General features: G+C 41.4%; 38 non-coding genes across 38 annotated transcripts; all 38 read left to right on the top strand.

Annotated features, from left to right (window-relative positions):
- Positions 1–9833: 9833 nt before the first annotated feature.
- Positions 9834–9919, top strand: TRNAR-UCU. The gene is given in 2 exon segments: positions 9834–9870; positions 9884–9919. It is a non-coding gene; the product is annotated as a tRNA-Arg (tRNA).
- Positions 9920–10011: 92 nt separating this feature from the next.
- Positions 10012–10097, top strand: TRNAR-UCU. Its single transcript is given in 2 exon segments — positions 10012–10048; positions 10062–10097. It is a non-coding gene; the product is annotated as a tRNA-Arg (tRNA).
- Positions 10098–10355: 258 nt separating this feature from the next.
- On the top strand, positions 10356–10441 carry TRNAR-UCU. The gene is given in 2 exon segments: positions 10356–10392; positions 10406–10441. It is a non-coding gene; the product is annotated as a tRNA-Arg (tRNA).
- Positions 10442–10533: 92 nt separating this feature from the next.
- TRNAR-UCU lies at positions 10534–10619 on the top strand. Its single transcript is given in 2 exon segments — positions 10534–10570; positions 10584–10619. It is a non-coding gene; the product is annotated as a tRNA-Arg (tRNA).
- A 909-nt stretch (positions 10620–11528) lies between these two features.
- Positions 11529–11614, top strand: TRNAR-UCU. The gene is given in 2 exon segments: positions 11529–11565; positions 11579–11614. It is a non-coding gene; the product is annotated as a tRNA-Arg (tRNA).
- Positions 11615–11706: 92 nt separating this feature from the next.
- Positions 11707–11792, top strand: TRNAR-UCU. The gene is given in 2 exon segments: positions 11707–11743; positions 11757–11792. It is a non-coding gene; the product is annotated as a tRNA-Arg (tRNA).
- A 258-nt stretch (positions 11793–12050) lies between these two features.
- On the top strand, positions 12051–12136 carry TRNAR-UCU. Its single transcript is given in 2 exon segments — positions 12051–12087; positions 12101–12136. It is a non-coding gene; the product is annotated as a tRNA-Arg (tRNA).
- A 270-nt stretch (positions 12137–12406) lies between these two features.
- On the top strand, positions 12407–12492 carry TRNAR-UCU. Its single transcript is given in 2 exon segments — positions 12407–12443; positions 12457–12492. It is a non-coding gene; the product is annotated as a tRNA-Arg (tRNA).
- A 436-nt stretch (positions 12493–12928) lies between these two features.
- TRNAR-UCU lies at positions 12929–13014 on the top strand. The gene is given in 2 exon segments: positions 12929–12965; positions 12979–13014. It is a non-coding gene; the product is annotated as a tRNA-Arg (tRNA).
- Positions 13015–13106: 92 nt separating this feature from the next.
- On the top strand, positions 13107–13192 carry TRNAR-UCU. The gene is given in 2 exon segments: positions 13107–13143; positions 13157–13192. It is a non-coding gene; the product is annotated as a tRNA-Arg (tRNA).
- A 755-nt stretch (positions 13193–13947) lies between these two features.
- TRNAR-UCU lies at positions 13948–14033 on the top strand. Its single transcript is given in 2 exon segments — positions 13948–13984; positions 13998–14033. It is a non-coding gene; the product is annotated as a tRNA-Arg (tRNA).
- Positions 14034–14124: 91 nt separating this feature from the next.
- On the top strand, positions 14125–14210 carry TRNAR-UCU. Its single transcript is given in 2 exon segments — positions 14125–14161; positions 14175–14210. It is a non-coding gene; the product is annotated as a tRNA-Arg (tRNA).
- A 436-nt stretch (positions 14211–14646) lies between these two features.
- On the top strand, positions 14647–14732 carry TRNAR-UCU. Its single transcript is given in 2 exon segments — positions 14647–14683; positions 14697–14732. It is a non-coding gene; the product is annotated as a tRNA-Arg (tRNA).
- Positions 14733–14824: 92 nt separating this feature from the next.
- TRNAR-UCU lies at positions 14825–14910 on the top strand. Its single transcript is given in 2 exon segments — positions 14825–14861; positions 14875–14910. It is a non-coding gene; the product is annotated as a tRNA-Arg (tRNA).
- A 769-nt stretch (positions 14911–15679) lies between these two features.
- Positions 15680–15765, top strand: TRNAR-UCU. Its single transcript is given in 2 exon segments — positions 15680–15716; positions 15730–15765. It is a non-coding gene; the product is annotated as a tRNA-Arg (tRNA).
- A 92-nt stretch (positions 15766–15857) lies between these two features.
- TRNAR-UCU lies at positions 15858–15943 on the top strand. The gene is given in 2 exon segments: positions 15858–15894; positions 15908–15943. It is a non-coding gene; the product is annotated as a tRNA-Arg (tRNA).
- Positions 15944–16201: 258 nt separating this feature from the next.
- TRNAR-UCU lies at positions 16202–16287 on the top strand. The gene is given in 2 exon segments: positions 16202–16238; positions 16252–16287. It is a non-coding gene; the product is annotated as a tRNA-Arg (tRNA).
- Positions 16288–16557: 270 nt separating this feature from the next.
- On the top strand, positions 16558–16643 carry TRNAR-UCU. The gene is given in 2 exon segments: positions 16558–16594; positions 16608–16643. It is a non-coding gene; the product is annotated as a tRNA-Arg (tRNA).
- A 436-nt stretch (positions 16644–17079) lies between these two features.
- TRNAR-UCU lies at positions 17080–17165 on the top strand. Its single transcript is given in 2 exon segments — positions 17080–17116; positions 17130–17165. It is a non-coding gene; the product is annotated as a tRNA-Arg (tRNA).
- Positions 17166–17257: 92 nt separating this feature from the next.
- On the top strand, positions 17258–17343 carry TRNAR-UCU. The gene is given in 2 exon segments: positions 17258–17294; positions 17308–17343. It is a non-coding gene; the product is annotated as a tRNA-Arg (tRNA).
- A 755-nt stretch (positions 17344–18098) lies between these two features.
- TRNAR-UCU lies at positions 18099–18184 on the top strand. The gene is given in 2 exon segments: positions 18099–18135; positions 18149–18184. It is a non-coding gene; the product is annotated as a tRNA-Arg (tRNA).
- Positions 18185–18275: 91 nt separating this feature from the next.
- On the top strand, positions 18276–18361 carry TRNAR-UCU. The gene is given in 2 exon segments: positions 18276–18312; positions 18326–18361. It is a non-coding gene; the product is annotated as a tRNA-Arg (tRNA).
- A 270-nt stretch (positions 18362–18631) lies between these two features.
- TRNAR-UCU lies at positions 18632–18717 on the top strand. Its single transcript is given in 2 exon segments — positions 18632–18668; positions 18682–18717. It is a non-coding gene; the product is annotated as a tRNA-Arg (tRNA).
- Positions 18718–18974: 257 nt separating this feature from the next.
- TRNAK-UUU lies at positions 18975–19060 on the top strand. The gene is given in 2 exon segments: positions 18975–19011; positions 19025–19060. It is a non-coding gene; the product is annotated as a tRNA-Lys (tRNA).
- A 92-nt stretch (positions 19061–19152) lies between these two features.
- Positions 19153–19238, top strand: TRNAR-UCU. Its single transcript is given in 2 exon segments — positions 19153–19189; positions 19203–19238. It is a non-coding gene; the product is annotated as a tRNA-Arg (tRNA).
- A 92-nt stretch (positions 19239–19330) lies between these two features.
- Positions 19331–19416, top strand: TRNAR-UCU. Its single transcript is given in 2 exon segments — positions 19331–19367; positions 19381–19416. It is a non-coding gene; the product is annotated as a tRNA-Arg (tRNA).
- Positions 19417–20363: 947 nt separating this feature from the next.
- TRNAR-UCU lies at positions 20364–20449 on the top strand. The gene is given in 2 exon segments: positions 20364–20400; positions 20414–20449. It is a non-coding gene; the product is annotated as a tRNA-Arg (tRNA).
- A 257-nt stretch (positions 20450–20706) lies between these two features.
- On the top strand, positions 20707–20792 carry TRNAK-UUU. Its single transcript is given in 2 exon segments — positions 20707–20743; positions 20757–20792. It is a non-coding gene; the product is annotated as a tRNA-Lys (tRNA).
- A 92-nt stretch (positions 20793–20884) lies between these two features.
- TRNAR-UCU lies at positions 20885–20970 on the top strand. The gene is given in 2 exon segments: positions 20885–20921; positions 20935–20970. It is a non-coding gene; the product is annotated as a tRNA-Arg (tRNA).
- A 92-nt stretch (positions 20971–21062) lies between these two features.
- TRNAR-UCU lies at positions 21063–21148 on the top strand. Its single transcript is given in 2 exon segments — positions 21063–21099; positions 21113–21148. It is a non-coding gene; the product is annotated as a tRNA-Arg (tRNA).
- Positions 21149–21917: 769 nt separating this feature from the next.
- TRNAR-UCU lies at positions 21918–22003 on the top strand. Its single transcript is given in 2 exon segments — positions 21918–21954; positions 21968–22003. It is a non-coding gene; the product is annotated as a tRNA-Arg (tRNA).
- A 260-nt stretch (positions 22004–22263) lies between these two features.
- TRNAR-UCU lies at positions 22264–22349 on the top strand. Its single transcript is given in 2 exon segments — positions 22264–22300; positions 22314–22349. It is a non-coding gene; the product is annotated as a tRNA-Arg (tRNA).
- A 436-nt stretch (positions 22350–22785) lies between these two features.
- TRNAR-UCU lies at positions 22786–22871 on the top strand. The gene is given in 2 exon segments: positions 22786–22822; positions 22836–22871. It is a non-coding gene; the product is annotated as a tRNA-Arg (tRNA).
- Positions 22872–23792: 921 nt separating this feature from the next.
- Positions 23793–23878, top strand: TRNAR-UCU. The gene is given in 2 exon segments: positions 23793–23829; positions 23843–23878. It is a non-coding gene; the product is annotated as a tRNA-Arg (tRNA).
- A 258-nt stretch (positions 23879–24136) lies between these two features.
- TRNAR-UCU lies at positions 24137–24222 on the top strand. Its single transcript is given in 2 exon segments — positions 24137–24173; positions 24187–24222. It is a non-coding gene; the product is annotated as a tRNA-Arg (tRNA).
- Positions 24223–24314: 92 nt separating this feature from the next.
- Positions 24315–24400, top strand: TRNAR-UCU. The gene is given in 2 exon segments: positions 24315–24351; positions 24365–24400. It is a non-coding gene; the product is annotated as a tRNA-Arg (tRNA).
- A 258-nt stretch (positions 24401–24658) lies between these two features.
- TRNAR-UCU lies at positions 24659–24744 on the top strand. The gene is given in 2 exon segments: positions 24659–24695; positions 24709–24744. It is a non-coding gene; the product is annotated as a tRNA-Arg (tRNA).
- Positions 24745–25002: 258 nt separating this feature from the next.
- TRNAR-UCU lies at positions 25003–25088 on the top strand. The gene is given in 2 exon segments: positions 25003–25039; positions 25053–25088. It is a non-coding gene; the product is annotated as a tRNA-Arg (tRNA).
- Positions 25089–26127: the final 1039 nt, after the last annotated feature.

The following is a 26127-nucleotide window of genomic DNA, read 5'->3' as shown; positions in this document are numbered from 1 at the left end:
GGGGGGTGATCGGAGCATGGACCTTCCCTGGTGGTCTAGTGGTGATGCAGGGCAGGAGTGATCTTCCTACTCTCCTGCCCCATGCAGAGCCGTGGTACGAGTTCCTGTGGTCTCAGCAGCACGGCTCTGCACAAGGCAGGAGTGAAGGAAGATCGCTCCTGTCCTGCGTCACCACTAGACCACCAGGGAAGGTCCATGCTCCGATCGCCCCCCCCCCTACCCCCTCGCCGCTTCCGATTGCCTCCCTCCAAGTCCCGAGGCTGTTTTTATTCGATACCAACGAGCGATTCCGAGGGGGGGGGCTGGGTAAAAAAACAGATAATCGAAACCGCAAACATCGAAACCGCAAATATGGAGGGGACATGTATTTCATAATTCCTTCACGTTTTCCTTTGCCACTGTTATCTTAAAGAGTATTTCTTATAGCGATCACCTTACTGATGACTGCTATCTAATGGGCACCCTTTTGGCTATAGCATTGAAGGTGCTATGTGCCTCATAGAAAGACCTGAATTACTGTCACATGATAAATGGTGGAATCTAGTATAACATATCATTATGAATTATATTTAGCCGGCCAAAAGTTATTTGAGATTTTTCCCTATTCGCTCTGCCCCTAACCCCCGCGAATAGTATTGTGCAAAGCGTTTGCCATACTTTAGACCAGAAATTTCACTTTTTGCCCTGCATCACATAGGAGCATTAACGGCTACTCACTGTTAATTCCCGTTTTTATTCAGTTATCCATCAGGTTTTCGTGTATTGATACATGCTAGGACCCCTGAGGAAGGAATGTTTCTTCGAAACACAAACTGTGTCAGGTCCGGTCTTATCAGTCCTTTTGGATACAAACTGTTTTATGATCTTATCTTTTATGATTATCTTTTTGATTGTTGATTAAAGACTTGGCGTCCTGTACATTACTACTGCACTTTCTGGTTTTGTTCTTAGAAAAGGCAGTCATACATTGGTCAGCTGTATCGATCTTTAGGGGTTGAATACCACATATATGCGGATGATATCATTTTTTTTCTTCCCAGTGTGTGTATGGGGGGAGATGGGTTAGAAAAGTTGCTGAGTAATTATATGAGTGAAATTACTGGATGGATGGAGAAGCAGGGTCTAAGATTGAATGTAGGAAAGACAGGTAATGTTTGTGGGGAAATCTGACCATTACAAGTGATGGATGAGGTATTATTGGTGAGGGAGTCCATGACAGTCCTGGGAGTAAAATTGGACCCAGGGCTTGCTATGAGTTGTCAAGTGGTAAAAACAGTGCAAATATGTTTTGCACAGATACACTTATTGCACTGTGTGAAACCAATGCTATCATCATCTGACTTTCGTGCTGTTGTACAAGCAATGGTCTTGTCACGGCTGGACTACTGCAATGTCCTTGCACCTGGGAATAACCAAGACAAGGTGCAGGGATTTGCAGATACAGTGGTACCTTGGTTTAAGAGCATAATTCGTTCCAGAAGCATGCTCTTAAACCAAAACACTCGTATATCAAAGCAAGTTTCCCCATAGGAAGTAAGGGAAACTGCTTTGATTGGTTCCACCTCCTCCCCCCCCCCCCCCGAGGCTACCGGTGCTGCTCCATTCTCCCCCCCCCCACTTGAGGAATCTGATGCTGTTCCAAACCCCTCCCCGCGATCCAGCTTCCCCCCCCTGCGAACCGGCATCCTCCCCCCATTCGCATTGCCCCCCCCTCCACCGCAAACCTACTTCCCCCCCTCTCCCGAGCAGTCAATGACACTTCCTTTACCCGACTTGGCACCAGTGCCGGTGCCCGAAGATCCTCTTCTGGCGCGGCCTGGGCTGGGCGGTGCATCGGAGATCCTCCTTCTTCTGGGCTGGGCTGGGCTGGACTGGACTGGCTTTGAGCATTTGCACATGCTCAAAGCCTTCCGGTCGCGCTCTCAATCTCGGAGAGAGCGAGACCAGAAGGCTTTGAGCATGCGCAAATGCTCAAAGCCAGTCCAGCCCAGCCCAGCCCAGAAGAAGGAGGATCTCCGATGCACAGCCAAGGCCGCGCCAGAAGAGGGAGGATCTTCGGGCACCAGCACTGGTGCCAAGTCGGGTAAAGGAAGTGTCATTGTCTGCTCGGGGGGGGGGGGGGAAGTAGGATCGCGGTGAAGGGGGGCAACGCGAGCGGGGGGGGATGCCGGATCGCTGGGGGGGATGCCAGATCACGGGGGGGGGGGGGTGGCGCTCGTACAGCGAGGCAAGCTCGGTTTACAAGGCACCAAGTTTGTGAATGTTTTGCTCGTCTTGCAAAACACTCGCAAACTGGTGCACTCATAAACCGAGGTACCACTGTAGTTCAGAATGCCACAGCCAGATTGATAACTGGAACATCAAGATATGAGCATATTATTCCATATCTTTGACACTTGCATTGGTTGCCAGTTGCATTTTGAATTCAATACAAAGCAATTATGTCATCAATTTCTATATGGTACGATGCTTGAAATTTTTAAGAATATGATGTCTCGTTATCGATCCCTGCGTTCCGAAAGTGCCGCATTGCTGAAAACAAATATGTGGAAACGAATGCCAAGACTTTCACATGTGCAGGAGTCAAGCTATGGCATGGCCTTGGTTGGCCAGATTAAAAAATGTGGAGAGAGGAATTCATTTAGGAAAATGTCGAAGACTCGTCTATTTGTTGATACATTTCTCTGAGCAATTGATTTTATTTAAGACTGAACTTGTCTATTTTTATTTTATATAGACTTTCAATATTTTTATGTATGTAACTCCTTGTAAATCGTTTTGAAAAAAAAAAATAGTATAGAAATTTTAAAAATAAAATAAATATCTTGAAGAAAAGGAACACGACCAGCATGTATCAGGGAGAGCTCTATTAATATATGAAGACTTTATGGGTGTCCATAGAACCCTGGGTATTATAAAATAGAGTGATTGGCAGGTAGAGGCTGATCTAGAGGACTTAAATAGGTTATCCCACAGACTGTGCCAAGAATCATCAGCTATATCCTGACCAGTAGCTAGGGACCACTGTTTTTGAAGGCCTGTTAGATTAGAGCAGAGGGTGAGCTTAAAGTATTGATAACGCTTTGGAGCCACATGGCCACCCACGAACAAAGTGGGGTAGAGATGATAAATATCTGGAAGTTGAAAAAGAGATGAAATTGGGATGGTACTTTTACAAATTGCTGATCTTGGTTGGAGAAAACCAAAAAAACTCTGTGGAGTGACGATGTTCCCAAATGGACTTTATTTGAAAGTATCAAAGTTCCAAAGGTACACTAAAATCATCCACATAAAATAATTCCATCCACATAAAAGTAAATCATCCACATAAGAGCCTTAAAGGACCTAGTCCGCTAGGGATACAGGACCCAACATGGTCTGCGTTTCGACAAAAAGTCTTCTACAGGGGTACTCATCTTTATAGGACCCCCAGGGACCCCTAAAGACTTTTTGTCGAAATGCGGACCGTGTTGGGTCCTGTATCCCTAGCGGACTAGGTCCTTTAAGGCTCTTACATAGTAACATAGTAGATGACGGCAGATAAAGACCCGAATGGTCCATCCAGTCTGCCCAACCTGATTCAATTTAAATTTTTTTTTTTTTTTCCTTCTTAGCTATTTCTGGGCGAGAATCCAAAGCTTTACCCGGTACTGTGCTTGGGTTCCAACTGCCGAATTCTCTGTTAAGACTTACTCCAGCCCATCTACACCCTCCCAGCCATTGCAGCCCTCCCCTGCCCATCATCCTCCAAACGGCCATACATAGACGCTTATGTAGATGATTCATTTTTATGTGGATGAAATTATTTTATGTGGATGATTTCAGTGTACCTTTGGAACTTTGACACGTTCAAATAAAGTCCATTTAGGAATATCGTCACTCCACAGAGTTTTTTTTTGTTTTCTCTGGATTTTCTTCTTTGTGGATATTTTGGGGTCAATTCCCTTTGTTTTTTGATCTTGGTTGGAGCCAAGCGAAGAATTGGGAAGCAGTTCAAGGAAATTCAGACTGAACTTGAGAAAGATTTCCATTGGGCAGTGGAAGGATATATAAAGGCACTAAGATCCCATATGTTAGCCTTCTGCCATATTTGCCAAGAGGTGGACTTTTTGTCAAGTTTGAATGGATTATGCCAGAGAGGAATATAAAAGGTGGTGGAGATAGATTGCTGTATAGCTAGGGTGTCCAACCTTCGGGCCAAGGGTCACATGCGGCCCCGTTCGAGGGTGATGCAGTGTTTTCCTCTGTTGCCCCCGGGTGTTTACCGTCTTGCTGGCTCCCTCCTCTATCTTGCAGTGTTTGCGCATTTGTGCGGCCCCAGAATTTTTTTTTCAGCCAATGCGGCCCAGGGAAACCAAAAGGTTGGACACCCCTGCTGTAAAGAGTCGAGATAAGTTAGTTGTTCAAAGGAATGCCTAATTCTAGGATTGAATTTAAGCTTAGGAGGTAGGGTATTATTGGTGAGGGAGTCCATGACAGTCCTGGGAGTAAAATTGGACCTAGGGCTTACTATGAGTTGTCAAGTGGTAAAAAAAGTGCAAATATGTTTTGCTTAGATACACTTATTGTACCGTGTGAAACCAGTGCTATCATCATCTGACTTTCGTGCTGTTGTACAAGCAATAGTCACCAATTTTACTCCCAGGACTGTCATGGACTCCCTCACCAATAATGCCCTACCACCTAAGCTTAAATTCAAGACCACCCTCACAATAATACCCAAGTAGTCTGGAGGGAAGAATGGGAAACATCAAGTCACGTTCCAGGGATAGCCAGCGAGGGACATCCGCAGAGTTGGTGGGGGTGAGCCAGTCTGTGACGAATGAATGCCTTATGGTAAAGGAAGAGATCAGGGAAATTAAAACCCTGCTTTTTAAAAAATTCATCCAAAAACCTTAAACCACTTCACCTACCTCCAGCTAAGTTCACCTACCCCCAGATAATTCACCTACCTCGACAGAACTCATCTACCACCAGATAATCCTCCCCCAAATATCACACCTAATCACCCTTCAAGTAAACAGACCATAAAAAGATTGTAATCTTGCCTACTCTAACTGTATTCCATTTGCTAATATCACACAGCTAGGCACTGTCAGTTTTCTATCCAACCCATAAGATCCCCAAGAAAAAAAAAAAAAAAAAAATTGTATCCTCACTGGAAAATGTCCAGTAAAATCCTCTGTAATGTGATCATCACTGGAAATGTCCAGTCAAATCTTTTGTAATCCGCCTTGAACTGCAAGGTATAGGCGGAATAGAAATCCGTAATGTAATGTAATGTAAATTGACACCTCCAAGGGATTTGGGGCGTTTTAATTTATTCAGAGAACCTGGGGGTTCTTATTTTTCCATAGGAATCATTACTAGGATCCTCAGATAACCGTGTGAGTACCATAACTCACAAATGGCTCAAATCTTCATCTACTTTTTTATTTCCTTTATTTTTACTGACTTATTTATTTTTCATTTTAAATGGCGTGTTATACAGTAAAACCTTGGTATGCAAGTGTTTTGCAAGGTTCATAGACAACGGCGCGAAAGACAAAAGCGCGCGCCGACAATTGAGCGCAGCGTGCGCCTCCGCGCCGCTCTAAATTACAGTTTTTAGGGGCTCCGATGGGGGGTTTTGTTGGGGAGCCCCCCCAGTTTACTTAATAGAGATCGCGCCGGCGTCGTGGGGGTTTTGGGGGGTTGTAACCCTCCACATTTTACTGTAAACTGAACTTTTTCCCTAAAATCAGGGAAAAAGTGAAGTTTTCAGTAAAATGTGGGGGGTTACAACCCCCCACAACGCGGCGCGATGTCTATTAAGTAAAGTGGGGGGGGTTCCCCCCCACGCCCCCCCCCATTGGAGCAGTAAAAACAGTAATTAATTTAGAGCGGAGCGGCGCGCCGGCGCGCGTTGCGCTCAATTGTCTGGGCGCGCCTTTGTCCTGGCGCGCTTTTGACCTGACACCGTTTTGCAAGACAAACAAAACATTTTATTAAAATTTAACTTGATATACAAGCAAGGTCTTGCAATACAAGTACATACGGTATACACGTGTCACATCACAACTGAGCCGATGGTTCTCTCTCCGAATCTTCAAAGGGTGAAAAGTGGGTAAATATCAATAAATAACTTGCTCCACTTATTCGGCTGAGAGTATTATCTCAACGGAAGAAAAAGCCCCAGGTTTGTTCTGGCAAAGCATAAATGCTCAAACCTCCACCCACATCATCGGCAGAAAAAACTTCGTAGAGAATATACAATTGCCACTATGCTAATTTTCAAGGTGGGACTGAGATGTTATATAGCAGGGGTAGGGAACTCCGGTCCTCGAGAGCCGTATTCCAGTTGGGGTTTTCAGGATTTCCCCAATGAATATGCATGGGATCTATTTGCATGCATTACTTTCAATGCATATTCATTGGGGAAAACCCGACTGGAATACAGCTCTCGAGGACCGGAGTTCCCTACCCCTGTTATATAGCAACATTGACAACTGTGTTAGAAAGCTTTAAAGTGGCGTCTTGTTTACTAGCCAACGTTTCACAGTACACAACCTTTTCTTCAGGGCTTCCTGACTCCCACTCGCTTCACACAAGTTGAATTGTTTGCTTGCACGATCTCATGAGCACCGTGAGGCGGCAACGGCGCTCCGGCCTCTCTGTTTCGGCATGTCTTGTAGGAAATCTTTTGCCGAAGCAAAATTCTAGGATGGCGCTCTCGGCGCACTTCCAGTCAAGTCGCCATCTTGGATCCTCTTGAGCCATGTTTTGAGTTAATTTGCACTCAAAAACAAGCACATCCATCACATTGATTATCAATTCTATTATATAATTTAGTTTCACCGTTGTTACACTTACCCATATATAGCGTAAAGAACTTTCAATAAATAACTCTCAAATTTAATTTTCTGTTGGTTTTGCAATCTTATACTTTCAATTATGTACCGTGAAAACCATTTGCTCTGTTTAGTGTGCCAGAGCTAAAAAAAACTTTGAGAGACACTGGTCTAGACTCTAGAGCAGGGGTGTCAAAGTCCCTCCTCGAGGGCCGAATCCAGTTGGGTTTTCTGGATTTCCCCAATGAATATGCATTGAAAGCAGTGCATGCAAATAGATCTCATGCAGATTCATTGGGGAAATCCTGAAAACCCGACTGGAGTCTGGCCCTCGAGGACCGACTTTGACACCTGTGCTCTAGAGTCTGTCTGTTGTGAGATGCCCCTTGTACTAGCATGTATGTATTCTTGAAACTTGTTCTGGGCTCCTGGAAAGGACAGGATATAAAACTAAAAAATTAATACAAGTAAATACCAAAATTAAGCAGCTTTTGAAAAAGCAATTGAAAATATAAAGTTGGCAGAAGCTTATGAAAATATAAGTCTATATTATCAGTACAAAATGGTAACTTACTCCTGAGAAAGTAGTTCACTGGAACAGAAAATCTTAGGGCTCCTTTTAATAATAATAATAATAATAATAATAACAGTTTATATACCGCAATACCGTTAAGTTCTATGCGGTTTACAATAGATTAAGCGAGGTACAAATTGATTGAATTTAAGAGGGGGGAAGAGGAGAGTTAATAGGACATATACACACATGGACACACATACACATATATACACATACATATACACACATGCACACACAAACACATATATACACACATACATATACACACATGCGTACACACACACATATATACACACATGCACACACACATACACACACATATACATATACACACATGCACAAACACTTAGATATACACACATGCACACACATACACATATATACACACATGTACACACACAGACACATACACACATATATACACACATGCACACACACACATACATATACACACATGCACACACACATACACACGCATATATACACAGATGTACACACAGAGACACACACACATGCACACACACATACACATATATACACACATGCACACACACACATACATATACACGCATGCGCACACACATACACACACATGCACACACACACATATACACACATGCACACACACATATACACATGCACACACATATACACACATGCACACACATACACATATATACACACATGCACACACACACATATATATACACACATGCACACACACAGACACATACACACATATATACACACATGCACACACACAGACACATACACACATGCACACATACATATACACACATGCACACACACACATATGCACACACATACATATGCACACATGCACAGACACATACACACATATATACACACATGCGCACACACACATACACATACTAAGGTGTGCTAGCGTTTTTAGCGCACGCAGGATATTACCGCGCGCTACGTGGCTAGAACTAAAGCCAGCTCAATGCCCTAACGCAGCTTCATAAAAGGAGCCCTTAGTGTTGACATAAGCAAGTACCCTAAGGATATACAGATGGGGTGGGAAGAGAGAGATGAAACTAAAAAGAGAAATAACATATGGTAACACCTTTTTATTTGCTAAAAAAGGAAAGAGAAGCTTCCTTTTCATCTTATGATATTCTAAAGAAATTGTAAAGAAAATTGCAAGGCTCAGTGTTACAAAGCACAGAGTCCCTGAAAAAGAGCAGAATGTGCGCTCATCTTTACCAAATGCATCAGGAGGGGGGAAAAGTGAGAGCGGGAGGGAAAAAATAGCAGGAGAGTGTAAAACAAGGTGATAAAGCGGTTTTCACATGTGTCACTGAAATTAAGAAAGCCAGAGATGGGCGCTGTGGCATTTAAAGGTGATGAGCAATGTGTGGAGAGAGATGAGAAAAAAAAGCTAAAGCAACAACTCAGCAAATGCTGACTAGAACTCTTTGGACACATCTGCGTCTTGTTCTCAAGAGTTCATATAGAAAGAGAATATGTTCTCAATTAATGGGCAGACTGGATGGACCATTCAGGTCTTTATCTGCTTTTATTTGCTATATTACTCTGTGGCTCAATGGCTAGCGAGTTGCACTGCTAGTTGGTTAAAGAGATTCAAATGTTGTGGGTTCTAGTCCCAACAGAGTCATTTATGTTGCTGATGGACAAGTTTCTACATAGACAGTTTCTTGCCGCTTGATTGCTGATTTGAGATGTAATTAGTGCTCCTAAAGCATGTAGTGGCTTTTTGGCACAATGGATAGCGCCTTGGACTTCTAGTTGGTAAAAGAGATTCAAAGGTTGTGGGTTCCAGTCCCACCTGAGTCATTTGTTTTGCTGATGGACAAGTGTCTACATAGACAGTATCTTGCCGCTTGATTGCTGATTTGAGATGTAATTAGTGCTCCTAAAGCATGTAGTGGCTTTTTGGCGCAATGGATAGCGCATTGGACTTCTAGTTGGTTAAAGAGATTCAAAGGTTGTGGGTTCCAGTCGCACCAGAGTCATTTATGTTGCTGATGGACAAGTGTCTACATAGACAGTTTCTTGCCGCTTGATTGCTGATTTGAGATGTAATTAGTGCTCCTAAAGCATGTAGTGGCTTTTTGGCGCAATTGGACTTCTAGTTGGTTAAAGAGATTCAAAGGTTGTGGGTTCGAGTCCCACCTGAGTCATTAATGTTGCTGATGGACAAGTGTCTACATAGATAGTTTCTTGCAATTGTTTGCTGATTTGAGATGTAATTAGTGCTCCTCAATTATATAGTGTCTCTGTGGCGCATTGGACTTCTAGTTGGTTAAAGAGATTCAAAGGTTGTGGGTTCGAGTCCCACCTGAGTCATTAATGTTGCTGATGGACAAGTGTCTACAGAGATAGTTTCTTGCACTTGTTTGCTGATTTGAGATGTAATTAGTGCTTCTCAAGCATATAGTGGCTCTATGGCGCAATGGATAGCGCATTGGACTTCTAGTTGGTTAAAGAGATTCAAAGGTTGTGGGTTCGAGTCCCACCTGAGTCATTTATTTTGCTGATGGACAAGTTTCTACATAGATAGTTTCTTGCACTTGTTTGCTGTTTTAAGATGTAATTAGTGCTTCTCAAGCATATAGTGGCTCTGTGGCGCAATGGATAGCGCATTGGACTTCTATTTGGTTAAAGAGATTCAAAGGTTGTGGGTTCGAGTCCCACCTGAGTCATTAATGTTGCTGATGGACAAGTGTCTACATAGATAGTTTCTTGCAATTGTTTGCTGATTTGAGATGTAATTAGTGCTCCTCAATTATATAGTGTCTCTGTGGCGCATTGGACTTCTAGTTGGTAAAAGAGATTCAAAGGTTGTGGGTTCGAGTCCCACCTGAGTCATTTATGTTGCTGATAGACACATTTCTACATAGATAGTTTCTTGCACTTGTTTGCTGATTTGAGATGTAATTAGTGTTCCTAAAGCATGTAGTGGCTCTGTGGTGCAATGGATAGCGCATTGGACTTCTAGTTGGTTAAAGAGATTCAAAGGTTGTGGGTTCGAGTCCCACCTGAGTCATTAATGTTGCTGATGGATAAGTGTCTACATAGATAGTTTCTTGCAATTGTTTGCTGATTTAAGATGTAATTAGTGCTCCTCAAGCATATAGTGGCTCTGTGGCGCAATGGATAGCGCATTGGACTTCTAGTTGGTTAAAGAGATTCAAAGGTTGTGGGTTCGATTCCCACCTGAGTCATTAATGTTGCTGATGGACAAGTGTCTACATAGATAGTTTGCTGATTTGAGATGTAATTAGTGCTCCTCAATTATATAGTGTCTCTGTGGCGCATTGGACTTCTCGTTGGTAAAAGAGATTCAAAGGTTGTGGGTTCGAGTCCCACCTGAGTCATTTATTTTGCTGATGGACACGTGTCTACATAAACAGTTTCTTGATGCTTGATTGCTGATTTGAGATGTAATAGTACTCCTCAATTATATAGTGTCTTTGTGGCGCATTGGACTTCTATTTGGTTAAAGAGATTGAAAGGTTGTGGGTTCGAGTTCCAGCTGAGTCATTTATGTTGCTCATAGACACATTTCTACATAGATAGTTTCTTGCACTTGTTTGCTGATTTGAGATGTAATTAGTGCTCCTAAAGCATGTAGTGGCCCTATAGTGCATTGGACTTTTAGTTGGTAAAAGAGATTCAAAGGTTCTGGGTTGAAGTCCCACCTGAGTCATTTGTTTTGCTGATGGACAAGTGTCTACATAGAGAGTTTCTTGCAATTGTTTGCTGATTTGAGATGTAATTAGTGCTCCTCAATTATATAGTGTCTCTGTGGCGCATTGGACTTCTAGTTGGTTAAAGAGATTCAAAGGTTGTGGGTTCGAGTCCCACCTGAGTCATTAATGTTGCTGATTTACAAGTGTCTACATAGATAGTTTCTTGCAATTGTTTGCTGATTTGAGATGTAATTAGTGCTCCTCAATTATATAGTGTCTCTGTGGCGCATTGGACTTCTAGTTGGTTAAAGAGATTCAAAGGTTGTGGGTTCGAGTCCCTCCTGAGTCATTAATGTTGCTGATGGACAAGTGTCTACAGAGATAGTTTCTTGCACTTGTTTGCTGATTTGAGATGTAATTAGTGCTTCTCAAGCATATAGTGGCTCTATGGCGCAATGGATAGCGCATTGGACTTCTAGTTGGTTAAAGAGATTCAAAGGTTGTGGGTTCGAGTCCCACCTGAGTCATTTATTTTGCTGATGGACAAGTTTCTACATAGATAGTTTCTTGCACTTGTTTGCTGTTTTAAGATGTAATTAGTGCTTCTCAAGCATATAGTGGCTCTGTGGCGCAATGGATAGCGCATTGGACTTCTAGTTGGTTAAAGAGATTCAAAGGTTGTGGGTTCGAGTCCCACCTGAGTCATTAATGTTGCTGATGGACAAGTGTCTACATAGATAGTTTCTTGCAATTGTTTGCTGATTTGAGATGTAATTAGTGCTCCTCAATTATATAGTGTCTCTGTGGCGCATTGGACTTCTAGTTGGTAAAAGAGATTCAAAGGTTGTGGGTTCGAGTCCCACCTGAGTCATTTATGTTGCTGATAGACACATTTCTACATAGATAGTTTCTTGCACTTGTTTGCTGATTTGAGATGTAATTAGTGTTCCTAAAGCATGTAGTGGCTCTGTGGTGCAATGGATAGCGCATTGGACTTCTAGTTGGTTAAAGAGATTCAAAGGTTGTGGGTTCGAGTCCCACCTGAGTCATTTATTTTGCTGATGGACAAGTGTCTACATAAACAGTTTCTTGCCGCTTGATTGCTGATTTGAGATATAATTAGTGCTTTTGAGACATGTCGTGGCTCTGTGGTGCAATGGATAGGCCATCGGGCTTATAGTTTGTGAAAGAGATTCAAAGGTTGTGGGTTCGAATCCCACCTGAGTCATTTATGTTGCTGATGGACAATTTCTACATAGATTGTTTCTTGCACTTGTTTGCTGATTTGAGATGTAATTATTGCTCTTAAAGCATATAGTGGCTCTTTGGCACAATGGATAGTGCATTGGACTTCTAGTTGGTTAAAGAGATTCAAAGGTTGTGGGTTCGAGTCCCACCTGAGTCATTTATTTTGCTGATGGACAAGTTTCTACATAGATAGTTTCTTGCACTTGTTTGCTGATTTGAGATGTAATTAGTGCTCCTCAAACATATAGTGGCTCTGTGACGCAATGGATAGCCCATTGGACTTCTATTTGGTTAAAGAGATTCAAAGGTTGTGGGTTCGAGTCCCACCTGTGTCATTAATGTTGCTGATGGACAAGTGTCTACATAGATAGTTTCTTGCAATTGTTTGCTGATTTAAGATGTAATTAGTGCTCTTCAATTATATAGTGTCTCTGTGGCGCATTGGACTTCTAGTTGGTAAAAGAGATTCAAAGGTTGTGGGTTCGAGTCCCACCTGAGTCATTTATTTTGCTGATGGACAAGTTTCTACATAGATAGTTTCTTGCACTTGTTTGCTGATTTGAGATGTAATTAGTGCTTCTCAAGCATATAGTGGCACTATGGCGCAATGGATAGCGCATTGGACTTCTAGTTGGTTAAAGAGATTCAAAGGTTGTGGGTTCGAGTCCCACCTGAGTCATTAATGTTGCTGATGGATAAGTGTCTACATAGATAGTTTCTTGCAATTGTTTGCTGATTTAAGATGTAATTAGTGCTCCTCAAGCATATAGTGGCTCTGTGGCGCAATGGATAGCGCATTGGACTTCTAGTTGGTTAAAGAGATTCAAAGGTTGTGGGTTCGATTCCCACCTGAGTCATTAATGTTGCTGATGGACAAGTGTCTACATAGATAGTTTGCTGATTTGAGATGTAATTAGTGCTCCTCAATTATATAGTGTCTCTGTGGCGCATTGGACTTCTCGTTGGTAAAAGAGATTCAAAGGTTGTGGGTTCGAGTCCCACCTGAGTCATTTATTTTGCTGATGGACACGTGTCTACATAAACAGTTTCTTGATGCTTGATTGCTGATTTGAGATGTAATAGTACTCCTCAATTATATAGTGTCTCTGTGGCGCATTGGACTTCTAGTTGGTAAAAGAGATTCAAAGGTTGTGGGTTCGAGTTCCACCTGAGTCATTTATTTTGCTGATGGACAAGTTTCTACATAGATAGTTTCTTGCACTTGTTTGCTGATTTAAGATGTAATTAGTGCTCCTCAAGCATATAGTGGCTCTGTGGAGCAATGGATAGCGCATTGGACTTCTAGTTGGTTAAAGAGATTCAAAGGTTGTGGGTTTGAGTCCCACCTGAGTCATTAATGTTGCTGATGGACAAGTGTATACATAGATAGTTTCTTGTAATTGTTTGCTGATTTGAGATGTAATTAGTGCTCCTCAATTATATAGTGTCTCTGTGGCGCATTGGACTTCTAGTTGGTAAAAGAGATTCAAAGGTTGTGGGTTCGAGTCCCACCTGAGTCATTTATGTTGCTGATAGACACATTTCTACATAGATAGTTTCTTGCACTTGTTTGCTGATTTGAGATGTAATTATTGCTCTTAAAGCATATAGTGGCTCTGTGGCACAATGGATAGTGCATTGGACTTCTAGTTGGTTAAAGAGATTCAAAGGTTGTGGGTTCGAGTCCCACCTGAGTCATTTATGTTGCTGATGGACAATTTCTACATAGATTGTTTCTTGCACTTGTTTGCTGATTTGAGATGTAATTATTGCTCTTAAAGCATATAGTGGCTCTGTGGCACAATGGATAGTGCATTGGACTTCTAGTTGGTTAAAGAGATTCAAAGGTTGTGGGTTCGAGTCCCACCTGAGTCATTTATTTTGCTGATGGACAAGTTTCTACATAGATAGTTTCTTGCACTTGTTTGCTGATTTGAGACGTAATTAGTGCTCCTCAGACATATAGTGGCTCTGTGACGCAATGGATAGCCCATTGGACTTCTATTTGGTTAAAGAGATTGAAAGGTTGTGGGTTCGAGTCCCAGCTGAGTCATTTATGTTGCTGATAGACACATTTCTACATAGATAGTTTCTTGCACTTGTTTGCTGATTTGAGATGTAATTAGTGCTCCTAAAGCGTGTAGTGGCTCTACAGCGCATTGGACTTTTAGTTGGTAAAAGAGATTCAAAGGTTCTGGGTTCAAGTCCCACCTGAGTCATTTGTTTTGCTGATGGAGAAGTGTCTATATAGGGAGTTTCTTGCACTTGTTTTCTGATTTGAGATGTAATTAGTGCTCCTCAAGCATATAGTGGCTCTGTGGCTCAATGGATAGCGCATTGGACTTCTAGTTGGTTAAAGAGATTCAAAGGTTGTGGGTTCGAGTCCCACCTGAGTCATTTATTTTGCTGATGGACAAGTTTCTACATAGATAGTTTCTTGCACTTGTTTGCTGATTTAAGATGTAATTAGTGCTCCTCAAGCATATAGTGGCTCTGTGGCGCAATGGATAGCGCATTGGACTTCTAGTTGGTTAAAGAGATTCAAAGGTTGTGGGTTCGAGTCCCACCTGAGTCACTAATGTTGCTGATGGACAAGTGTTTACATAGATAGTTTCTTGCAATTGTTTGCTGATTTGAGATGTAATTAGTGCTCCTCAATTATATAGTGTCTCTGTGGCGCATTGGACTTCTAGTTGGTAAAAGAGATTCAAAGGTTGTGGGTTCGAGTCCCACCTGAGTCATTTATTTTGCTGATGGACAAGTGTCTACATAAACAGTTTCTTGCCGCTTGATTGCTGATTTGAGATGTAATTAGTGCTCTTGAGACATGTCGTGGCTCTTTGGCGCAATGGATAGGGCATCGGGCTTCTAGTTTGTGAAAGAGATTCAAAGGTTGTGGGTTTGAATCCCACCTGAGTCATTAATGTTGCTGATGGACAAGTGTCTACATAGATAGTTACTTGCAATTGTTTGCTGATTTGAGATGTAATTAGTGCTCCTCAATTATATAGTGTCTCTGTGGCGCATTGGACTTCTAGTTGGTTAAAGAGATTCAAAGGTTGTGGGTTCGAGTCCCACCTGAGTCATTAATGTTGCTGATGGACAAGTGTCTACATAGATAGTTTCTTGCAATTGTTTGCTGATTTGAGATGTAATTAGTGCTCCTCAATTATATAGTGTCTCTGTGGCGCATTGGACTTCTAGTTGGTTAAAGAGATTCAAAGGTTGTGGGTTCGAGTCCCTCCTGAGTCATTAATGTTGCTGATGGACAAGTGTCTACAGAGATAGTTTCTTGCACTTGTTTGCTGATTTGAGATGTAATTAGTGCTTCTCAAGCATATAGTGGCTCTATGGCGCAATGGATAGCGCATTGGACTTCTAGTTGGTTAAAGAGATTCAAAGGTTGTGGGTTCGAGTCCCACCTGAGTCATTTATTTTGCTGATGGACAAGTTTCTACATAGATAGTTTCTTGCACTTGTTTGCTGTTTTAAGATGTAATTAGTGCTTCTCAAGCATATAGTGGCTCTGTGGCGCAATGGATAGCGCATTGGACTTCTAGTTGGTTAAAGAGATTCAAAGGTTGTGGGTTCGAGTCCCACCTGAGTCATTAATGTTGCTGATGGACAAGTGTCTACATAGATAGTTTCTTGCAATTGTTTGCTGATTTGAGATGTAATTAGTGCTCCTCAATTATATAGTGTCTCTGTGGCGCATTGGACTTCTAGTTGGTAAAAGAGATTCAAAGGTTGTGGGTTCGAGTCCCACCTGAGTCATTTATGTTGCTGATAGACACATTTCTACATAGATAGTTTCTTGCACTTGTTTGCTGATTTGAGATGTAATTAGTGTTCCTAAAGCATGTAGTGGCTCTGTGGTGCAATGGATAGCGCATTGGACTTCTAGTTGGTTAAAGAGATTCAAAGGTTGTGGGTTTGAGTCCCACCTGAGTCATTTATTTTGCTGATGGACAAGTGTCTACATAAACAGTTTCTTGCCGCTTGATTGCTGATTTGAGATATAATTAGTGCTTTTGAGACATGTCGTGGCTCTGTGGTGCAATGGATAGGCCATCGGGCTTATAGTTTGTGAAAGAGATTCAAAGGTTGTGGGTTCGAATCCCACCTGAGTCATTTATGTTGCTGATGGACAATTTCTACATAGATTGTTTCTTGCACTTGTTTGCTGATTTGAGATGTAATTATTGCTCTTAAAGCATATAGTGGCTCTTTGGCACAATGGATAGTGCATTGGACTTCTAGTTGGTTAAAGAGATTCAAAGGTTGTGGGTTCGAGTCCCACCTGAGTCATTTATTTTGCTGATGGACAAGTTTCTACATAGATAGTTTCTTGCACTTGTTTGCTGATTTGAGATGTAATTAGTGCTCCTCAAACATATAGTGGCTCTGTGACGCAATGGATAGCCCATTGGACTTCTATTTGGTTAAAGAGATTCAAAGGTTGTGGGTTCGAGTCCCACCTGTGTCATTAATGTTGCTGATGGACAAGTGTCTACATAGATAGTTTCTTGCAATTGTTTGCTGATTTGAGATGTAATTAGTGCTCTTCAATTATATAGTGTCTCTGTGGCGCATTGGACTTCTAGTTGGTAAAAGAGATTCAAAGGTTGTGGGTTCGAGTCCCACCTGAGTCATTTATTTTGCTGATGGACAAGTTTCTACATAGATAGTTTCTTGCACTTGTTTGCTGATTTGAGATGTAATTAGTGCTTCTCAAGCATATAGTGGCTCTATGGCGCAATGGATAGCGCATTGGACTTCTAGTTGGTTAAAGAGATTCAAAGGTTGTGGGTTCGAGTCCCACCTGAGTCATTAATGTTGCTGATGGATAAGTGTCTACATAGATAGTTTCTTGCAATTGTTTGCTGATTTAAGATGTAATTAGTGCTCCTCAAGCATATAGTGGCTCTGTGGCGCAATGGATAGCGCATTGGACTTCTAGTTGGTTAAAGAGATTCAAAGGTTGTGGGTTCGATTCCCACCTGAGTCATTAATGTTGCTGATGGACAAGTGTCTACATAGATAGTTTGCTGATTTGAGATGTAATTAGTGCTCCTCAATTATATAGTGTCTCTGTGGCGCATTGGACTTCTCGTTGGTAAAAGAGATTCAAAGGTTGTGGGTTCGAGTCCCACCTGAGTCATTTATTTTGCTGATGGACACGTGTCTACATAAACAGTTTCTTGATGCTTGATTGCTGATTTGAGATGTAATAGTACTCCTCAATTATATAGTGTCTCTGTGGCGCATTGGACTTCTAGTTGGTAAAAGAGATTCAAAGGTTGTGGGTTCGAGTTCCACCTGAGTCATTTATTTTGCTGATGGACAAGTTTCTACATAGATAGTTTCTTGCACTTGTTTGCTGATTTAAGATGTAATTAGTGCTCCTCAAGCATATAGTGGCTCTGTGGAGCAATGGATAGCGCATTGGACTTCTAGTTGGTTAAAGAGATTCAAAGGTTGTGGGTTTGAGTCCCACCTGAGTCATTAATGTTGCTGATGGACAAGTGTATACATAGATAGTTTCTTGTAATTGTTTGCTGATTTGAGATGTAATTAGTGCTCCTCAATTATATAGTGTCTCTGTGGCGCATTGGACTTCTAGTTGGTAAAAGAGATTCAAAGGTTGTGGGTTCGAGTCCCACCTGAGTCATTTATGTTGCTGATAGACACATTTCTACATAGATAGTTTCTTGCACTTGTTTGCTGATTTGAGATGTAATTATTGCTCTTAAAGCATATAGTGGCTCTGTGGCACAATGGATAGCGCATTGGACTTCTAGTTGGTTAAAGAGATTCAAAGGTTGTGGGTTTGAGTCCCACCTGAGTCATTTATGTTGCTGATGGACAATTTCTACATAGATTGTTTCTTGCACTTGTTTGCTGATTTGAGATGTAATTATTGCTCTTAAAGCATATAGTGGCTCTGTGGCACAATGGATAGTGCATTGGACTTCTAGTTGGTTAAAGAGATTCAAAGGTTGTGGGTTCGAGTCCCACCTGAGTCATTTATTTTGCTGATGGACAAGTTTCTACATAGATAGTTTCTTGCACTTGTTTGCTGATTTGAGCCGTAATTAGTGCTCCTCAGACATATAGTGGCTCTGTGACGCAATGGATAGCCCATTGGACTTCTATTTGGTTAAAGAGATTGAAAGGTTGTGGGTTCGAGTCCCAGCTGAGTCATTTATGTTGCTGATAGACACATTTCTACATAGATAGTTTCTTGCACTTGTTTGCTGATTTGAGATGTAATTAGTGCTCCTAAAGCGTGTAGTGGCTCTGTGGCGCAATGGATAGCGCATTGGACTTCTAGTTGGTTAAAGAGATTCAAAGGTTGTGGGTTCGAGTCCCACCTGAGTCACTAATGTTGCTGATGGACAAGTGTTTACATAGATAGTTTCTTGCAATTGTTTGCTGATTTGAGATGTAATTAGTGCTCCTCAATTATATAGTGTCTCTGTGGCGCATTGGACTTCTAGTTGGTAAAAGAGATTCAAAGGTTGTGGGTTCGAGTCCCACCTGAGTCATTTATGTTGCTGATGGACAATTTCTACATAGATTGTTTCTTGCACTTGTTTGCTGATTTGAGATGTAATTATTGCTCTTAAAGCATATAGTGGCTCTGTGGCACAATGGATAGTGCATTGGACTTTTAGTTGGTAAAAGAGATTCAAAGGTTCTGGGTTCAAGTCCCACCTGAGTCATTTGTTTTGCTGATGGAGAAGTGTCTATATAGGGAGTTTCTTGCACTTGTTTTCTGATTTGAGATGTAATTAGTGCTCCTCAAGCATATAGTGGCTCTGTGGCTCAATGGATAGCGCATTGGACTTCTAGTTGGTTAAAGAGATTCAAAGGTTGTGGGTTCGAGTCCCACCTGAGTCATTTATTTTGCTGATGGACAAGTTTCTACATAGATAGTTTCTTGCACTTGTTTGCTGATTTAAGATGTAATTAGTGCTCCTCAAGCATATAGTGGCTCTGTGGCGCAATGGATAGCGCATTGGACTTCTAGTTGGTTAAAGAGATTCAAAGGTTGTGGGTTCGAGTCCCACCTGAGTCACTAATGTTGCTGATGGACAAGTGTTTACATAGATAGTTTCTTGCAATTGTTTGCTGATTTGAGATGTAATTAGTGCTCCTCAATTATATAGTGTCTCTGTGGCGCATTGGACTTCTAGTTGGTAAAAGAGATTCAAAGGTTGTGGGTTCGAGTCCCACCTGAGTCATTTATTTTGCTGATGGACAAGTGTCTACATAAACAGTTTCTTGCCGCTTGATTGCTGATTTGAGATGTAATTAGTGCTCTTGAGACATGTCGTGGCTCTTTGGCGCAATGGATAGGGCATCGGGCTTCTAGTTTGTGAAAGAGATTCAAAGGTTGTGGGTTTGAATCCCACCTGAGTCATTAATGTTGCTGATGGACAAGTGTCTACATAGATAGTTACTTGCAATTGTTTGCTGATTTGAGATGTAATTAGTGCTCCTCAATTATATAGTGTCTCTGTGGCGCATTGGACTTCTAGTTGGTTAAAGAGATTCAAAGGTTGTGGGTTCGAGTCCCACCTGAGTCATTAATGTTGCTGATGGACAAGTGTCTACATAGAGAGTTTCTTGCAATTGTTTGCTGATTTGAGATGTAATTAGTGCTCCTCAATTATATAGTGTCTCTGTGGCGCATTGGACTTCTAGTTGGTTAAAGAGATTCAAAGGTTGTGGGTTCGAGTCCCACCTGAGTCATTAATGTTGCTGATGGACAAGTTTCTACATAGATAGTTTCTTGCACTTGTTTGCTGATTTGAGCCGTAATTAGTGCTCCTCAGACATATAGTGGCTCTGTGACGCAATGGATAGCCCATTGGACTTCTATTTGGTTAAAGAGATTGAAAGGTTGTGGGTTCGAGTCCCAGCTGAGTCATTTATGTTGCTGATAGACACATTTCTACATAGATAGTTTCTTGCACTTGTTTGCTGATTTGAGATGTAATTAGTGCTCCTAAAGCGTGTAGTGGCTCTGTGGCGCAATGGATAGCGCATTGGACTTCTAGTTGGTTAAAGAGATTCAAAGGTTGTGGGTTCGAGTCCCACCTGAGTCACTAATGTTGCTGATGGACAAGTGTTTACATAGATAGTTTCTTGCAATTGTTTGCTGATTTGAGATGTAATTAGTGCTCCTCAATTATATAGTGTCTCTGTGGCGCATTGGACTTCTAGTTGGTAAAAGAGATTCAAAGGTTGTGGGTTCGAGTCCCACCTGAGTCATTTATGTTGCTGATGGACAATTTCTACATAGATTGTTTCTTGCACTTGTTTGCTGATTTGAGATGTAATTATTGCTCTTAAAGCATATAGTGGCTCTGTGGCACAATGGATAGTGCATTGGACTTTTAGTTGGTAAAAGAGATTCAAAGGTTCTGGGTTCAAGTCCCACCTGAGTCATTTGTTTTGCTGATGGAGAAGTGTCTATATAGGGAGTTTCTTGCACTTGTTTTCTGATTTGAGATGTAATTAGTGCTCCTCAAGCATATAGTGGCTCTGTGGCGCAATGGATAGCGCATTGGACTTCTAGTTGGTTAAAGAGATTCAAAGGTTGTGGGTTCGAGTCCCACCTGAGTCATTTATTTTGCTGATGGACAAGTTTCTACATAGATAGTTTCTTGCACTTGTTTGCTGATTTAAGATGTAATTAGTGCTCCTCAAGCATATAGTGGCTCTGTGGCGCAATGGATAGCGCATTGGACTTCTAGTTGGTTAAAGAGATTCAAAGGTTGTGGGTTCGAGTCCCACCTGAGTCATTAATGTTGCTGATGGACAAGTGTCTACATAGATAGTTTCTTGCAATTGTTTGCTGATTTGAGATGTAATTAGTGCTCCTCAATTATATAGTGTCTCTGTGGCGCATTGGACTTCTAGTTGGTAAAAGAGATTCAAAGGTTGTGGGTTCGAGTCCCACCTGAGTCATTTATTTTGCTGATGGACAAGTGTCTACATAAACAGTTTCTTGCCGCTTGATTGCTGATTTGAGATGTAATTAGTGCTCTTGAGACATGTCGTGGCTCTTTGGCGCAATGGATAGGGCATCGGGCTTCTAGTTTGTGAAAGAGATTCAAAGGTTGTGGGTTTGAATCCCACCTGAGTCATTAATGTTGCTGATGGACAAGTGTCTACATAGATAGTTTCTTGCAATTGTTTGCTGATTTGAGATGTAATTAGTGCTCCTCAATTATATAGTGTCTCTGTGGCGCATTGGACTTCTAGTTGGTTAAAGAGATTCAAAGGTTGTGGGTTCGAGTCCCACCTGAGTCATTAATGTTGCTGATGGACAAGTGTCTACATAGAGAGTTTCTTGCAATTGTTTGCTGATTTGAGATGTAATTAGTGCTCCTCAATTATATAGTGTCTCTGTGGCGCATTGGACTTCTAGTTGGTTAAAGAGATTCAAAGGTTGTGGGTTCGAGTCCCACCTGAGTCATTAATGTTGCTGATGGACAAGTGTCTACAGAGATAGTTTCTTGCACTTGTTTGCTGATTTGAGATGTAATTAGTGCTTCTCAAGCATATAGTGGCTCTGTGGCGCAATGGATAGCGCATTGGACTTCTAGTTGGTTAAAGAGATTGAAAGGTTGTGGGTTCGAGTCCCACCTGAGTCATTAATGTTGCTGATGGACAAGTGTCTACATAGATAGTTTCTTGCAATTGTTTGCTGATTTGAGATGTAATTAGTGCTCCTCAATTATATAGTGTCTCTGTGGCGCATTGGACTTCTAATTGGTAATAAAGAGATTCAAAGGTTGTGGGTTCGAGTCCCACCTGAGTCATTAATGTTGCTGATGGACAAGTTTCTACATAGATAGTTTCTTGCACTTGTTTGCTGATTTAAGATGTAATTAGTGCTCCTCAAGCATATAGTGGCTCTGTGGCGCAATGGATAGCGCATTGGACTTCTAGTTGGTAAAAGAGATTCAAAGGTTGTGGGTTCGAGTTCCACCTGAGTCATTTATTTTGCTGATGGACAAGTTTCTACATAGATAGTTTCTTGCACTTGTTTGCTGATTTAAGATGTAATTAGTGCTCCTCAAGCATATAGTGGCTCTGTGGCGCAATGGATAGTGCATTGGACTTCTATTTGGTTAAAGAGATTGAAAGGTTGTGGGTTCGAGTTCCAGCTGAGTCATTTATGTTGCTCATAGACACATTTCTACATAGATAGTTTCTTGCACTTGTTTGCTGATTTGAGATGTAATTAGTGCTCCTAAAGCATGTAGTGGCTCTATAGCGCATTGGACTTTTAGTTGGTAAAAGAGATTCAAAGGTTCTGGGTTGAAGTCCCACCTGAGTCATTTGTTTTGCTGATGGACAAGTGTCTACATAGAGAGTTTCTTGCACTTGTTTGCTGTTTTAAGATGTAATTAGTGCTTCTCAAGCATATAGTGGCTCTGTGGCGCAATGGATAGCGCATTGGACTTCTAGTTGGTTAAAGAGATTCAAAGGTTGTGGGTTCGAGTCCCACCTGAGTCATTAATGTTGCTGATGGACAAGTGTCTACATAGATAGTTTCTTGCAATTGTTTGCTGATTTGAGATGTAATTAGTGCTCCTCAATTATATAGTGTCTCTGTGGCGCATTGGACTTCTAGTTGGTAAAAGAGATTCAAAGGTTGTGGGTTCGAGTCCCACCTGAGTCATTTATGTTGCTGATAGACACATTTCTACATAGATAGTTTCTTGCACTTGTTTGCTGATTTGAGATGTAATTAGTGCTCCTCAAACATATAGTGGCTCTGTGACGCAATGGATAGCCCATTGGACTTCTATTTGGTTAAAGAGATTCAAAGGTTGTGGGTTCGAGTCCCACCTGTGTCATTAATGTTGCTGATGGACAAGTGTCTACATAGATAGTTTCTTGCAATTGTTTGCTGATTTGAGATGTAATTAGTGCTCCTCAATTATATAGTGTCTCTGTGGCGCATTGGACTTCTAGTTGGTAAAAGAGATTCAAAGGTTGTGGGTTCGAGTCCCACCTGAGTCATTTATTTTGTTGATGGACAAGTTTCTACATAGATAGTTTGCTGATTTGAGATGTAATTAGTGCTCCTCAATTATATAGTGTTTCTGTGGCGCATTGGACTTCTAGTTGATAAAAGAGATTCAAAGGTTGTGGGTTCGAGTCCCACCTGAGTCATTTATTTTGCTGATGGACACGTGTCTACATAAACAGTTTCTTGATGCTTGATTGCTGATTTGAGATGTAATAGTACTCCTCAATTATATAGTGTCTTTGTGGCGCATTGGACTTCTATTTGGTTAAAGAGATTGAAAGGTTGTGGGTTCGAGTTCCAGCTGAGTCATTTATGTTGCTCATAGACACATTTCTACATAGATAGTTTCTTGCACTTGTTTGCTGATTTGAGATGTAATTAGTGCTCCTAAAGCATGTAGTGGCTCTGTGGTGCAATGGATAGTGCATTGGACTTCTAGTTGGTTAAAGAGATTCAAAGGTTGTGGGTTCGAGTCCCACCTGAGTCATTAATGTTGCTGATGGACAAGTGTCTACATAGATAGTTTCTTGCAATTGTTTGCTGATTTGAGATGTAATTAGTGCTCCTCAATTATATAGTGTCTCTGTGGCGCATTGGACTTCTAGTTGGTAAAAGAGATTCAAAGGTTGTGGGTTCGAGTCCCACCTGAGTCATTTATGTTGCTGATAGACACATTTCTATATAGATAGTTTCTTGCACTTGTTTGCTGATTTGAGATGTAATTAGTGTTCCTAAAGCATGTAGTGGCTCTGTGGTGCAATGGATAGTGCATTGGACTTCTAGTTGGTTAAAGAGATTCAAAGGTTGTGGGTTCGAGTCCCACCTGAGTCATTTATTTTGCTGATGGACATGTTTCTACATAGATAGTTTCTTGCACTTGTTTGCTGATTTAAGATGTAATTAGTGCTTCTCAAGCATATAGTGGCTCTGTGGCGCAATGGATAGCGCATTGGACTTCTAGTTGGTTAAAGAGATTCAAAGGTTGTGGGTTCGAGTCCCACCTGAGTCATTAATGTTGCTGATGGACAAGTGTCTACATAGATAGTTTCTTGCAATTGTTTGCTGATTTGAGATGTAATTAGTGCTCCTCAATTATATAGTGTCTCTGTGGCGCTTTGGACTTCTAGTTGGTTAAAGAGATTCAAAGGTTGTGGGTTCGAGTCCCACCTGAGTCATTTATTTTGCTGATGGACAAGTTTCTACATAGATAGTTTCTTGCACTTGTTTGCTGATTTAAGATGTAATTAGTGCTCCTCAAGCATATAGTGGCTCTGTGGCGCAATGGATAGCGCATTGGACTTCTAGTTGGTTAAAGAGATTCAAAGGTTGTGGGTTCGAGTCCCACCTGAGTCATTAATGTTGCTGATGGACAAATGTCTACGTAGATAGTTTCTTGCAATTGTTTGCTGATTTGAGATGTAATTAGTGCTCCTCAATTATATAGTGTCTCTGTGGCGCATTGGACTTCTAGTTGGTAAAAGAGATTCAAAGGTTGTGGGTTCGAGTCCCACCTGAGTCATTTATGTTGCTGATAGACACATTTCTACATAGATAGTTTTTTGTACTTGTTTGCTGATTTGAGATGTAATTAGTGCTCCTAAAGCATGTAGTGGCTCTGTAGCGCAATGGATAGCGCATTGGACTTCTAGTTGGTTAAAGAGATTCAAAGGTTGTGGGTTTGAGTCCCACCTGAGTCATTTATGTTGCTGATAGACACATTTCTACATAGATAGTTTTTTGTACTTGTTTGCTGATTTGAGATGTAATTAGTGCTCCTAAAGCATGTAGTGGCTCTGTAGCGCATTGGACTTTTAGTTGGTAAAAGAGATTCAAAGATTCTGGTTTCAAGTCCCACCTGAGTCTTTTGTTTTGCTGATGGACAAGTTTCTAGATAGTGAAATTTTTCCATTTGATTTCTGATTTAGATTTAGGGCAGGGAACACAATAGCCATTTTTTTTAGCAGGAAGTGCTTTTTTTATTTGATGGAGGAGCCTAATGGTTAGAGCAATGTACTGAGAACTGGGGGAGCCAGGTTTCAAATTCCACTATGGCTTCTTGTATTCTGAGGCAAGAAACTTAATGATCCAATGCTTACCATAAAAAAAAAAAAAGGCTTAGCCCAGGGTATGCTCAGTTGCCCTGCGCATACCTCCAACTTACTAAAAAAAAAAAGCCCCCAAAACCTTTGTGTAACGCTGGGGGATGGAGATGGAATGTAGGCGTGTTCTGTGCTAATTAGTGCATTGCCATATGCTAACCATTGGTATGAAGTTAGCATGTCACCCTTCCTGCCTACGAACTAATGATTGGTCATGCGCTAATGGGATTTTTAGCCATTTTACTGCTCATTTTACTGCTACAGTAAAAGTGGCCGCAGTGGACGGGAATGCCCCATGAAAGGACTCTGTGAGGCCACCTGTTACTACGGTTTGGTAGAAGGGCCTCTTAGCCTGGAATCTGTCTGGGGACTGGAAAATATATATTGCACTTAAATATAACCCCCCCCTTGAGCGTCTTCTGTCATAATACAATAAACTCAAAATATATTAACAGTCTAATTACAAGATTTCACATTATATCAGGAGTCTCAAAGTCCCTCTTTGAGGGCCGCAATCCAGCTGGGTTTTCAGGATTTCCCCAGTGAATATGCATCGAAAGCAGTGCATGCACATAGATCTCATGCATATTCATTGGGAAATCCTGAAAACCCGACTGGATTGCGGCCCTCAAGGAGG

This window comes from Geotrypetes seraphini, chromosome 16, assembly GCF_902459505.1.
Source record: "Geotrypetes seraphini chromosome 16, aGeoSer1.1, whole genome shotgun sequence".
In the NCBI taxonomy this organism is placed as follows: Eukaryota; Metazoa; Chordata; class Amphibia; order Gymnophiona; family Dermophiidae; genus Geotrypetes; species Geotrypetes seraphini.
The sequence above is the reverse complement of the archived record's forward strand: the minus strand, read 5'-3'. Positions and strand labels throughout refer to the sequence as shown.